This window comes from Nothobranchius furzeri, chromosome 5 (genome assembly GCF_043380555.1).
Source record: "Nothobranchius furzeri strain GRZ-AD chromosome 5, NfurGRZ-RIMD1, whole genome shotgun sequence".
NCBI classification, from domain to species: Eukaryota; Metazoa; Chordata; class Actinopteri; order Cyprinodontiformes; family Nothobranchiidae; genus Nothobranchius; species Nothobranchius furzeri.
Window position 1 is genome coordinate 80,065,121 of NC_091745.1, and position 12,500 is coordinate 80,077,620.

At 46.2% G+C, this 12,500-nt stretch overlaps 2 long non-coding RNA genes across 2 annotated transcripts in view; one reads left to right on the forward strand and one right to left on the reverse strand.

Annotated features, from left to right (window-relative positions):
• LOC139069896 (uncharacterized) overlaps window positions 1-6,498 on the reverse strand; it is an 18,053-nt gene extending 11,555 nt beyond the window's left edge. Inside the window, exons 1-2 of the long non-coding RNA XR_011520570.1 lie at window positions 6,376-6,498; window positions 5,159-5,325 (exon numbers count right to left, since the gene is read on the reverse strand). This is a non-coding gene — a long non-coding RNA (uncharacterized lncRNA). The remainder of the gene's footprint in view (window positions 1-5,158; window positions 5,326-6,375) is intronic.
• Window positions 6,499-6,606: 108 nt separating this feature from the next.
• The window catches only part of LOC139069897 (uncharacterized), a 73,827-nt gene continuing 67,933 nt past the window's right edge, over window positions 6,607-12,500 (forward strand). Inside the window, exon 1 of the long non-coding RNA XR_011520571.1 lies at window positions 6,607-6,717. This is a non-coding gene — a long non-coding RNA (uncharacterized lncRNA). The remainder of the gene's footprint in view (window positions 6,718-12,500) is intronic.

Below are 12,500 nucleotides of genomic sequence, written 5' to 3' on the forward strand. Positions count from 1 at the left end.
GGGAAGACAAGAACATGTGACCATGGCAGCAGATGAAGCTGTGGTGGTCAGAGAGCAGAAGACGTTGTGGGAATGTGACTCATTTCTGCTCCAGCTTCGTGACTCAAGAGGTTGTAAACCGTTTAAGGTCGAGTGAGTGGATCAGGAACAGGACGGGCAGAACTTTTCAGCATGTTGAACAAAGCAGTAGCCGATCTCACTGCTCCAAACCCTGGAGTTATGTCAGGAGTCATCTTCTACCCCGGTTCTCTGTGTGTGTGTGTGTGTGTGTGTGTGTGTGTGTGTGTGTGTGTGTGTGTGTGTGTGTGTGTGTGTCATTTCAGAAGTCAGCGCTCTCATCTATGTTTGCTGCTCGAGTGAGTCACCCTTTTGTATCGTTGCATATACATTCGTGTGTGTGTGTGTGTGTGTGTGTGTGTGTGTGTGTGTGTGTGTGTGTGTGTGTGTGTGTGTGTGTGTGTGTGTGTGTGTGTGTGTGTGTGTGTGTGTGTGTGTGTGTGTGTGTGTGTGTGTGCATCAGGCTGCTATTTCAGCACTTTCCAGCACTATTGATTCAAACCAGCCTGCAGAGATAAAACCAGACCTTTTACAGCCAACCACACACACACACACACACACACACACACACACACACACACACACACACACACACACACACACACACACACACACACACGATTTTCTGAACCTCCTTTATGCTGAACCCAGATCAGCTGATGACTATGAACTCTCACACCGCTCTCAGCCGTTTCACACAAAGTCCATCAACCCAAAGAATGTTTGTATAATCTGAACGTTTGTATAATCTGGTAAAATAACGAGATTACCGAACGACTTCTTCCCATCATGACATCGTCTTGCTGTTTGGCCGTGTTAGAAACACCCTAGCATAAAAGCTTATGTTGCTGACATCAGGGTCATAGAAGCCTCCTCAATAACCTGATGGTTGTGTGTTTGTGGTCAGAGTCACATGACTCATGTGTGTCACATGACTCATGTGTGTCACATGTCTCCTTTGTAGAAAAATGTAATTAATCCCTGATTTAAAAGAACGATGGAAATGACCTTGATTGGGTACAAAAATACACACACATCAAACACTGTCCACATTTTTTATTCACTTCTCTGTCTCACACACACACACACACACACACACACACACACACACACACACACACACAGACACACACACACACACAGCGTTTGAGTGAAGGATACGCAGCAGGTGTGGGACAAACTGACGGAGCCGTATCACTGCCTCGCAGCGTGTCGTACTCCTCCGCTGCTGACCTCAGCTGAGAATAGAACCAGGAAGTTGTTATTTTAGGTAGTAATTTCCACCCACACCAGGGGTAAACCATAATTAGCACAACATCTCCTTCTCTGTGACTGCCGCCCACGGATCCTTCTCTGTGTGTCTTGATTGGACCAACGTGGGAAACGGTGAAGACAAAAAGCAACTTGCTAAGTTTTTAGAGAAATGGATTTTAAATCTGTCACTGAAATGAAGTAAAACAACTGCCTTCTCACACACTACTGATGAACTAATAACAGTGTTTTGCAGATGATTGTAGTTTTATTTAAACAATGTTCTTTTCATACAGGATCCAGGATCCTTCATCCTCACACACGTTTATCGATTTTTACCTCCTTGTTCTGGTTATCACTGATTCCTGCTGTTCTCTGGTTGATTTGGATCAAACTGGAGTTCAGTAGCAGCTTCAACTTCAACATGTGGCGTTATTAAGATCCTATTGTCTGCCCTTAACAGCTGCCCCTTCACACAGTAACACCGCCAAGGTCGGATGCTGGGTTCAGTATGTTTACATTCCAGGAGAAGAGACAGAAGAAGAGAAGAAGAACGCTTTCCATTAATTAATCAAAGTACTTTATTTGTGATAAAGCTAATCAGAGTATATGTTGATCATTAATAATCAGGTGAATGATCTGTGAAATAAAGATGTCATGAGTTCAGTGTTTAAATGAATAAACAGGACTGCACCAGACAGACTGATCTACATTACCATGGAAACGCATGACACATTGTTTTCAACCAATCAGAACTTTCGTCTGTCGTAGAGAGAATCTGGGTTGTTTAATGAAGCTGTCCAATCCGGTTTACTAAGATTTGTAAACAATTAGGGGATATAAAACAAGGCAACGCCATTTTATCCTCAGCTCTGTTCGATCTGAGCTCCAAAGGAGTTACATCATACTCTCAACGTAGTTTTCAACCAGCTCTCGATCCATCACCGCAAAAGAGAAGTGCAGCCTGGCCAGATGTACTTCCTACTTTAAGCTGAGAACTGTCAAGCTGGAGATTTCCGTCGTTTGAACAACAAGACGACGTTCCTTCAAAATAAGAGTGAACTTGCTGACGCCTGCCGCTGATACCGGGAGCCGACCCACAGACGGGCTTTGTAGTGCTGCGACCGCTGTTTCACCAGCTCCAGTACATCCGAGGTCCGAGGACCTGGCATTTCCTGATCTATACGGGAGGCTCCACAGGGTACGTAGTTGCGGCAAAATGGCGGCTCATGTCATCAGCTCCTGAAGCCTCGTGGTTCCTAGTCATAACAACCAGATTCGCTACGCCAGCCTAGAGATTCTGAACAACACACACACACACACACACACACACACACACACACACACCAACACGAAACATTCAAATCCATATGCATCCATCACAGAGTTAGTCCTGGTAGATAGTAAGAATTTATAATTATAGAAATTAAAGATTCTTAAACGATCCCAACTCTCTTTTCTTGTCTCTCAGTCAATACAGAGTGTTTAAGTAAACTCCCTGATGATAAAAACAGCCTCTTCTGATTATAATATTTAGATCTAATTACAGTGTATAAATATACAAACTACAGATCATTACAGCGTAGCACACTGGCTTCTGCAGAAACACAAATGCTGTTCACTCAGGCCCTGTCCATAGATAGTTTTCTACGTTTTGGCCTGTCATCCACACGAAAACGGAGTTTTTTCACACGAAAACGGATCTTTTTAAAAACTCCGGCCAAAGTGAAGATCTGCGTCTTCTCCGTTTTGGGTGTCTGCGTGTGGACGGACAAAACCGGAGTTTTAAGGTCCGCAACGTCACTTTCCGCGACAAAAAAATGCTGACATCACGTGTGCGACCTGTGTTTACACTAGCCGACAGCATGGATGCCCTCAGAGCTGCGCTCGCTTCATCAATTGTCCAAGCGCTTTTTGCTTGTTTGTTTTTGCAAGAGGAATTACTGCTCCTTGCGGAAGACCACAGACGAAGGACGAGGTTAAGAACGGGGGAAGTACTGCCACCTACAGGTCTGGCATGTCCTTAACAACGTATTTATCCGGGTACGTGTGGACAGTTTTTTTTTAAAACGAGGTGGTGTGGATGCAAGTTTTTGGAGGGGCGGATATTGGTTTTAAAAAAAACCTGACTACATGTGGACTAGGCCTGAAGCCGTCTGAGACCAGGACCAAGATGGAAAACCGAACTGATCCCAGGTTGTTGAAGTGAGGGACGAGTTAGAAAGAGTTTAAAACAGAAGATGTTGTTTGTGCACTTTTAAAGCAGCTTTCCTTGTTGGGTGTCAGGATTTCTGATGAATAGGAAAAATCACTCTTCAGCTTCAGGTTGGTGGATTTCAGCTCTAAGAAGCTCAAAACTGCAGCTGCAGTTTTCATTCATCGTTTTATTTTTATTCCTGATTTTTCCTTTTATTTTCTATTTTCTAATCCTTTTCTATTTCTCTGTCTCTATGCTGGTTTCCCGGATTTCCCTCCCTCTCATTGTATCGTTTTATTCACCTCCTGTTTGTCTTTTATTCAGCGTGTGTTTGGTTTCTTATCCCTCCTTTTCCTTTTTCCCGGCTGCCGGTGTTCTCAGCTCTTGGCAGCGTTTCTGTCCTCTCTGCAGTCTGTGTGAATGCGTGTTGAGTCTGAGTGGCGTGCATGTCCACAGTCTGCTTCTACGCGCCTCTATCTGCTTATCTTTCTGAACATTCATGCAAACACAACAGCTTAAGATTTGCAGTGAACAAAAGGCGGTTAGCAGCAACTCTGACGAGGAGAACATCTGAACAAAATGCTGAAATCACCAAGAAATTATTTTCCTGAAGAGTTCAGAACTAATCTGAAAGTGCTGCAGGTTATTTGCAGACGCTGTAGCATAAATAATCTGTGACGCTGACACGTTGACATTTCATTTTGGGACTTTCATAGAGACAACAAGTAAGGGCAACAAATCCAATCAGTCCTATGATTTGAGGAGATCAACCGTTAAAATGGTTTCTGCAGATTCATCTGCCACATCACCTGAAAGTAGCTGAAATATCGATTCCAAAGTCGTTTTTATCTTGCATAATGGGAAATGTGAACATTAAGGGATTAGTTTGAATAGTCTGATTGGACTCCTTCTCCTGGACATGCATGAGAGGGAAAGGAGACTTTTTATGAAGGAACTTGATCCAGAATCGACCACATCTGCCTCAACAGAAACAGCAACTGTACCTCGATGCGCTGGAGTCTCACGTTGTCCCGCTGAGTGGTCGCGTCCCATTCGGCAAGCTGGAACCTGGTCAGCCAAGCCGAATGCGTGGGCCCGTTTCTCAGTACTCAAGTACCGTAGTACATTCTTGTGTACTTGAGAAGTACGTAAGAAACGTATAGCTGAAAGCTCATTTTACCAAGAACGGGAGGACGAGGACGATGTGAGCGGTTAAAAAACGACCTGACATAAAAATAAACGTCTAGTTTGTCCCTGAAATAACAAAATAACAACAAATACACGTTGGTTGTCATGACCCCGCTCCAGCCAAGCCCTGTTTCCCCAGCAACCTCATCCAGACCACCTGTCTCACATCAACTCCTCATCAGCTCCACCTGCATCGCTCCCTACGGGACTCCAGGATCAACACCAAGCCGGCGCCAGATTATTGAACGCTCCTGCTAGTAAATCTTCCAGCCTTTCATCCTGCCTGACCATAGCCTCCTGACCTCGTTTCCACGCCTGACCCTCGCCTGTCTTCGACCACATCTCTAGCCTGCTCCTTGTACCCGCTTCGTCTCGACCTGCCTTCGACTCTGCTCTTACCTGAGTTTTACCCCGGTAACTCCTCCTGTTAGCTTCAGGCTAATAAAGACAGTTAAAACGTCTTACTGTGTTTGTGTCTTCACAGGTCCTCTAGTTCCGGCCATTACATTAGTTGTGGATTATTTGGTCCATCTTCAATCAAAATGGATGAAATAGCAGCATTTCCAGAGGCACCGCTACTTTTATTTTTATAGTCGGTGAGCTAATCAGCGTTTTGAGGGATCACGATGAGTCTGAAGAAAAAAATACACAAAATATAACAGGTCACACACAGTTGTTTACAATAACGGACATCTTTATAATTCTGATATAAAACTACAGTTATGAGCTTCCTCCTCTGTCATTAGGAGTGTAATTGTTAGTGGTGCAATGCATTATGGGATACTTTGCTGTCCCAGTTCTGCAGAAGGAAGCCTCCTCGATACGGGGGGTGGAGCATGAACACATCCGGGACCTTTGAGCAAACTTGCCATGATAAATACTTGGAACAGTATTCGGGCTGTTGCTGATGACGTTTCCCCAGCACGAGTACACACGAGTACACATGAGTACACATGAGTACCCGGCCCTCTTCTATAGCAGCATAACTAAAGGGATGGTTCAGAGCCAGCTGAGAGAGCAGTGTGCAGGTCTGATCCCTGTTTCCAGTAAGCACACCTGCTTTCTGCTCAGTCTGAGACGTGTTGTCATCTTCCCCAGCTCTTTCCATCATGTTCTGTCATTTCCCGAAGTTTACATTTAATCAGTTTCTGTTCAGCTCATCTTTTGCACCTCCCATCATCTGAGGGTAAAAATCAAAGATGAACTCCTAATCCAGCTGTTGGATCGTGCACGTCCTTCTTCACTCAGGCCCGTGACAATTAACCAAAGAGATCTTTATTATTCGATGCACACGGAGCTGTGATGTTGGCCCGTATGCTCCAGCATCACAGAGGAGCTAAGTGATTAGCTGCTGGAGATGAAACATGTTAAACTCACGGTTCATTACAAGTATAAAGCTGTCTGGTGGCGGATCAATCAGCACTCATGCACATCCACCACAGGAAGTGTCACAATTAGATCTGAGATCAGAAACCACAGAGCAATAAAGAGCAGGGCTGGTTTTATGCTCTGGTCCTGGTTTGCTTGCAGGGAGCCGTTAAGTCTGTTTTAACTAGAAAAGAAATGTTTGGTCCAATCAGGGAGAAGACGAGGCAGCAGAGAGACTTTACACCAAACCAGCGACGTTATTGAGCCGGGTAAAGCAAAGGTGCTCCTGAAGAGCTGAAGGAACACCTTCTTACCTGATTTCACGTTGCTGTGGTTACGGTAGGTTTTCATTTTCAGAATCAGTGTAAATCCAACACGGACCCCTGAGCAACAGGAGGATCTGTCACCAGGCTGAGAGAGCTGATGCTGGAATGAAAACAGGTGTGCAGATTATAGCAAACAGGTGGTGAGGGAGGAGCTGGAGCAGAGCACCGGAGATCGTCTGGTAGCAGCGGTAGAGTGAACCAAAGCACAGAGAAGCTTTTCAGAAGTGAACCAGATCCTCTGTGAGGCTGTCAGCTCTGCTGGAAAACGCCTCTTCTCCTTCACATCCACTGGTCAGGTGGAGACTCTGGGTACGGACCAGCACGCGTGGGGTGAGCCACTGGTTTTTGGTTTGGTTGAAGTTTTTGTTTGCCTCCGATGATGAAATAACCCAACCGACCAGCACATCGGTGACTTTTGTCCCTTATTTTACTTTTATGTTTGAATTAAAACTATCCGCTGCTCGGTCGGTTTAGCAGCATTATTACGGGTAAAAACTGGACTGTTTTAGCAGATTTAATGTGTTTTTCCCCACTTTATCTAACTTGAGGGCTTACAATGAAAACATGACCTGAAACAGCTTCTTCCAGATGTCTGGTTGGACTCAGCTGCAGAACAGCATTTGGGCTGTTGAGTAAAAACAAACACGGTAGAAGAGAAAGCACACGGCACCGTTTTTCAGGTTGTTGTTGCCATGACTTTGGTTGTTTGGTTGTTATGTTGTGTTTCTACTTTCACCAACAGCAGTTGGGTTTATTAGGCATAAGTGGCGTTATTTCCCGCCCACAGACTTTAATCATGAAGAGCTACACAACGTAGAGAGATGCACAACTCTGAATGTGAAAACTGGTTTAGCGCACGGCTGCTAACCACTAAAACCTTCTCCCTCTCCTGATGATAACACTTTACTTTCCTTGACGTTGGATGTGCTACTGCTAGTTTACCCGTTTAATTATAGATCCACTAGGATAAATACTATAAAGTTTATCTCTCACCAAACAGAATATTTACTAAGACATCACAATATAACTATAGACACATTACTTGTGTGTGTGTGTGTGTGTGTGTGTGTGTGTGTGTGTGTGTGTGTGTGTGTGAGAGAGGTCCTATGGCTGATTCCTAATCTGAGTTTCACCTCCTTTAGTTTTATTTCCATCGTTGGATTCTTTTTACAAAAAGCTTGATTTTACACACACACACACACACACACACACACACACACACACACACACACACACACACACACACACACACACACACACACACACACACACACACACACACACACGTTGTGACACATTTGGGGTCTGTGGTGTGTTTCCTTGTGAGTGGAACGCTGAAGAGGAAACCGAAAGCAACCAGTTCTGTTGCTGCTGCACCGAGCCACTTTCCAAACTGATTATTGTCCCATAAGTGCTTCATGAAGCTTGGGATAGAACGCTTCCAGTCTCTGACAAATGCTTCAGGTTCTCACACATTGTGCTGTCACACAGATGTATTATGTTCCTGGGATGTGTTGTTCTCTGTTGGTTTTCTTCGGACAACATCCATCCATCCATCCATCCGTTGTCTGAACCCGCTTTGTCCACGTGGGGTCGCCGGGGCGGGGGTTTGCTGGTGCCCATCTCCAGCGGTCAGTGGGCAGTCAGGCGGGGTTCACCCTGGACAGAGAGCCAGTCCATCGCAGCTTGGGACAACAATAAAACACAAGTCTACAGAGATAAAACCCGAACTGCATTAAACCGTAAGTCTCTGTATTTATGAACATCTTTCGTTGTTTTCTTCATTATTGAATTCTGCAAGAAAATCCAGTCTGTGTTCCACCTCTGCAGCAGTGGGACGGTTGCTCTACAGAGCATGATCGAAGCTGGACTGCATCGGAATGGAATGCAGCCCTCGTTAACACACCTGTTTACCTGGCTGGTCTCAGCCATCGTTCTAAAACCATTGCCTAACGTTTGAATTATATGAAGTAAAACATGTTGAAATATGGACAGCAGCAGCTCAGGAGGTAGAGCGGGTTATCGGAAGGTTGCGGGTTCAATCCCGGCTCCCTGCGGAGAATGCTGCTGTTGTGTCCTTGGGCAAGGCACTTGACCCACCTTGCCTGCTGGTGGTGGTCGGAGGACCCGGTGGCGCCAGTGTTCAGCAGCCTCGCCTCTGTCAGAGCGCCCCGGGGCAGCTGTGGCCACATCAGCTCCCCAGCATGTGAACGGGTGAATGACTGTGTTGTGAAGTGCCTTGGGGGGCTGTAGAACCCGAAGAATGTTCTATACAGACACAGGCCGTTTACCACATGAAGTTTATAACATTTCTAATGGCAAACACAAGATTAAGGGCATCATTGGACAGAAACGGGCACGAACGCAGAGCTCGGATGGGTTTGATGCGGTCTGATTAGCGGCCAGATTCATCTCTAATACATGTGGTCTGTTTAAACGACCTTACTCCCTACCTACTGATCGTCAGTGCCCAGGCTGGGATGTATCGCCACTCTCCGTTCATACCAGAATCAAAACCTCAGCTCAGCCTTGCCTTAAGAGGTTGACCTGAAGAAACGAAGACACATAAAACCACAGCCTCGACTGTTCCCGCTCTGCTCGCCACTTTTCCCGCCGCCTGTCTGCATCTTTAGATACAGCCTGTCTGTCTGCCTCTCCTCATCACCTCTTCACATTCGTCCAGTTGACATCTTTCTACCTGCAGAAGTGTGGAGATCGTTCTTCCACCTCCCTGTCTCTGACTGCGTCTCCGCTTTGGGACACAGATAATTAATCTAAGATGCAACTCCAAGCCCGACTCATTGTTTACATCTCGTGTGTGTGTGTGTGTGTGTGTGTGTGTGTGTGTGTGTGTGTGTGTGTGTGTGTGTGTGTGTGTGTGTGTGTGTGTGTGTGTGTGTGTGTGTGTGTGTGTGTGTGTGTGTGTGTGTGTGTCTTGCTAATTTGATTAACGAGTGTAAACAGTTAAGCTAACAGTAATGACTACCAAGCAGCCTGCTGCTGCAGCCAGTGGGCTCCCTACTGATGACTATCATCATGAAGATAAGGCCACGGAGCGGGGCGTGAGCTTGTGTGTGTGTGTGTGTGTGTGTGTTTGTAGACAACGAGCCAGTGGGCAGTGTGTGCTCGCACCGCCGTGTGTTGAACCAGCGCGGAGGGCCTGCTGCATGCTGCTTAATCCATTCTAGCTCAGCGAGATCTGCAGTTGAGAAATCCTGCTGAAGTCCCGGGTTGTTGTTGTTTGGGTTCACCATCAACACTTTACCAGGATGTTTTTCTGAGTTCATTCATTCTGCCTGATATCTTCAGCCACGCCCATCAAGGCGGAGCTAGTGAAGGCTGCATCCATGCTAACGTTTACAGAGCCTTTATCTGCTAACAGACTCTGTCCAGCCCAAGAAATGGAAAATGGTAAATGGTCTGTATTTGATACAGCACCTTCTAGAGTCCTGGAGCCCCCCAAGGTGCTTTACAACACAATCAGTCATTCATCCATTCACACACACATTCACACACTGGTGGTGATGAGCTACGATGTAGCCACAGCTGCCCTGGGGCGCACTGACAGAGGCGAGGCTGCCGAGCACTGGCGCCACCGGTCCCTCCGTGACAGTGGGGCTCGAACCTGCAACCTTCCGATTATGGGGCGAGCACTTGACTCCTGTGCGTCCGTCGCCCCTCACACATTCTAACACCTCGTTGGACCCCTTTAGCTTTGATAATAACACACAAGTTAATGCTTCACCAAGATGTTGCACGGATGATGGTGGAGTCTGGCCGCTGCACAAAGCCTTCTCCAGCACATCCCAAAGATGGGGTTAAGGTCTGGACTCTGAACCACTCTCTCACCATCTGACCCGGTGAATCCTGGCATTGTCACCTTGGAATATGGCCGTGCCATCAGGGAAGATGGAATAACCTGGTCATTCAGGATATTCAGGTAGTCAGCTGACCTCATTCCTGGAGCACATCCTGTAGCTGAACCTAGACCTGACCACCTGCAGCAAGCCCAGATCATAGCCCTGCCCCCACAGGCTTGTGCAGTAGGCGCTAGGCATGATGGGTGCATCACATCATCTGCCTCTCTTCTTACCCTGATCCGCCATCACTCTGGACCAGGGTCCATCTGGACTCATCAGACCAGTTGGACAGTTCTGAACCCAGTTTCAGTCGTTTCTGTGTCTCCTTAGATGTTTTCTCTGCTTGACGCCGATGATCTGACCCTTCTCACACAGACTAACATCTCCAGTTTACGCCTGCATATCACAGACACGTTTATTGGGTTGACTGGGAACTCTAAATTGGCCACAGATCTTATTTTAAGACAAAAACAAGAATCGTTGGATCTAAAAGAAGCGTTTTTACGGATGCTTGTTCTTTTACATCCCTGGTTAAACGTTCTGGCCTGATCAGTGGTGGAGCACGCAAACACGCTGCTACAACATTAACATGATGTCACAAACCCGGAAGCCCTGAAACCACGAACAAGAAAAAGATGTTTGCTGCTGAACATGCTGACACAGAATCGTTTTCTCACATTTCATCATCAGCACCTTTGGGGGGAAAATGAAAGACACGTCAAAAGTGCCGTTTAATTAGAACTAGTACTTTGTGAGTTTTGACAGAATGAATCAGAAAAACCTGAGATGTTTCCTCAGCAGCAACAAAAAGATGTCTGAGGCTTCCTGCTGATTCCGTAGTTTTAACTACGTTTGCTGTCAGGTTTCAGGAGAAGCGGGTGTGCGGTTACCACGGTAACCTTAATGAACCACTGGCAGCAGCTTTAACATTCTTTACATGTCTTAAGAAGTTTATAAAACAGAATTCCAGGTGTTTTCTTTCTGCTCAGATCAGTGAGATGCTGATGATGGAATTCCAGGCTGCAGCCACACCTGGAGCGTTCAGTCAGGAAACATCCAGTGATGTGTCCTAACAGGAAAAACAGAAAACAGGTTTTATTGTTAATGCTGGACTACAGATGAGTACAGATGTGTAAACAGTTAACCACTAAAAGACAAGCAACGTGCCATTTAACATGTCTGAACTCCCACCACCCCGAACCGCGTGTCGTCTGAAAACCAGTCCTGAATAATCTCGTGGACCTCGGCTTTCCATATTTAAATCCGTCTGAGAGTAAACCATAACATTAATCTCTGCAGTTTAGATCTTTCTTCAATTCAATTTCATTTAATTCAATTCAGCTTCAATGACCTCCTTACACAGTTTATTCTGCCGTTGAGTCATATTCTATAAAGCTCCGCAACACGCCCGTCTCCTCCCCTCAGGCTTCGCTCCTCTCACTCACACAAGTGTGCACACACTCGTATGTTATGTGCACAAACACAGGCTTAAAAGCTCACAAGCAGAGGCGCTAATAATCAGAACACACACATTTTAACGTGCCTGCACTCACAGAGAGGCAGAAAGCTACTGGGAGGCTGCTCTCTTGGCTCGCCTGGAGAGGGAGAAGCTTATTATGGAGCCTCATTGAAGGCTTCAAAGAGTTTAAATTAGGGTGGAGAGGAGGGATTAGGAGATGAGTGAGAGAAAGAGGAGGAGAAAGGCAGAAGAAGAGCTGTGAGGAGAAGGAAGGGAAAGAAAAGAGGTACAAACAGAAAACAGGAGAGGAAAAGCATGTCGAGAGGTTTGAGAAGGCGAGGGCACGGAGGAGGAGTGAGACGAACGAGGGGAGGAGGTGACTCAGACACGTCGCTGTCTCATGCTGATCTTAGAGTAGACGAGGTTCCAAGAGGAAGCCATGGCACTGGCTAAAAATAAAACTCACCACAGGCGTGGTGACGTCTGTTGTTCACAATGACATCATCAAAAGCATGATGACATCATTGGCCGTGGAGGCGGAGGATGCAACAGGCTGTTCGTGTCGCAAAGACAAAAAGAACTTGATTTTATTAACCCTGCGAAGAACAATGACTCTTTAGAGCGCTGCAGTGAACGGATGCAGCGATGGTGAGCTGAGGAGAAGAGGTCCACATTAACCGGTACAGGAAATCAAACGTAAAACTACTTTTCAGCCCCGAACGTACTAGATTAACGCGAGAGGCGTCGCATCAGAACAGGGAGGACGGGAGCTTGCATCAGCCTCGCTGTTAGCT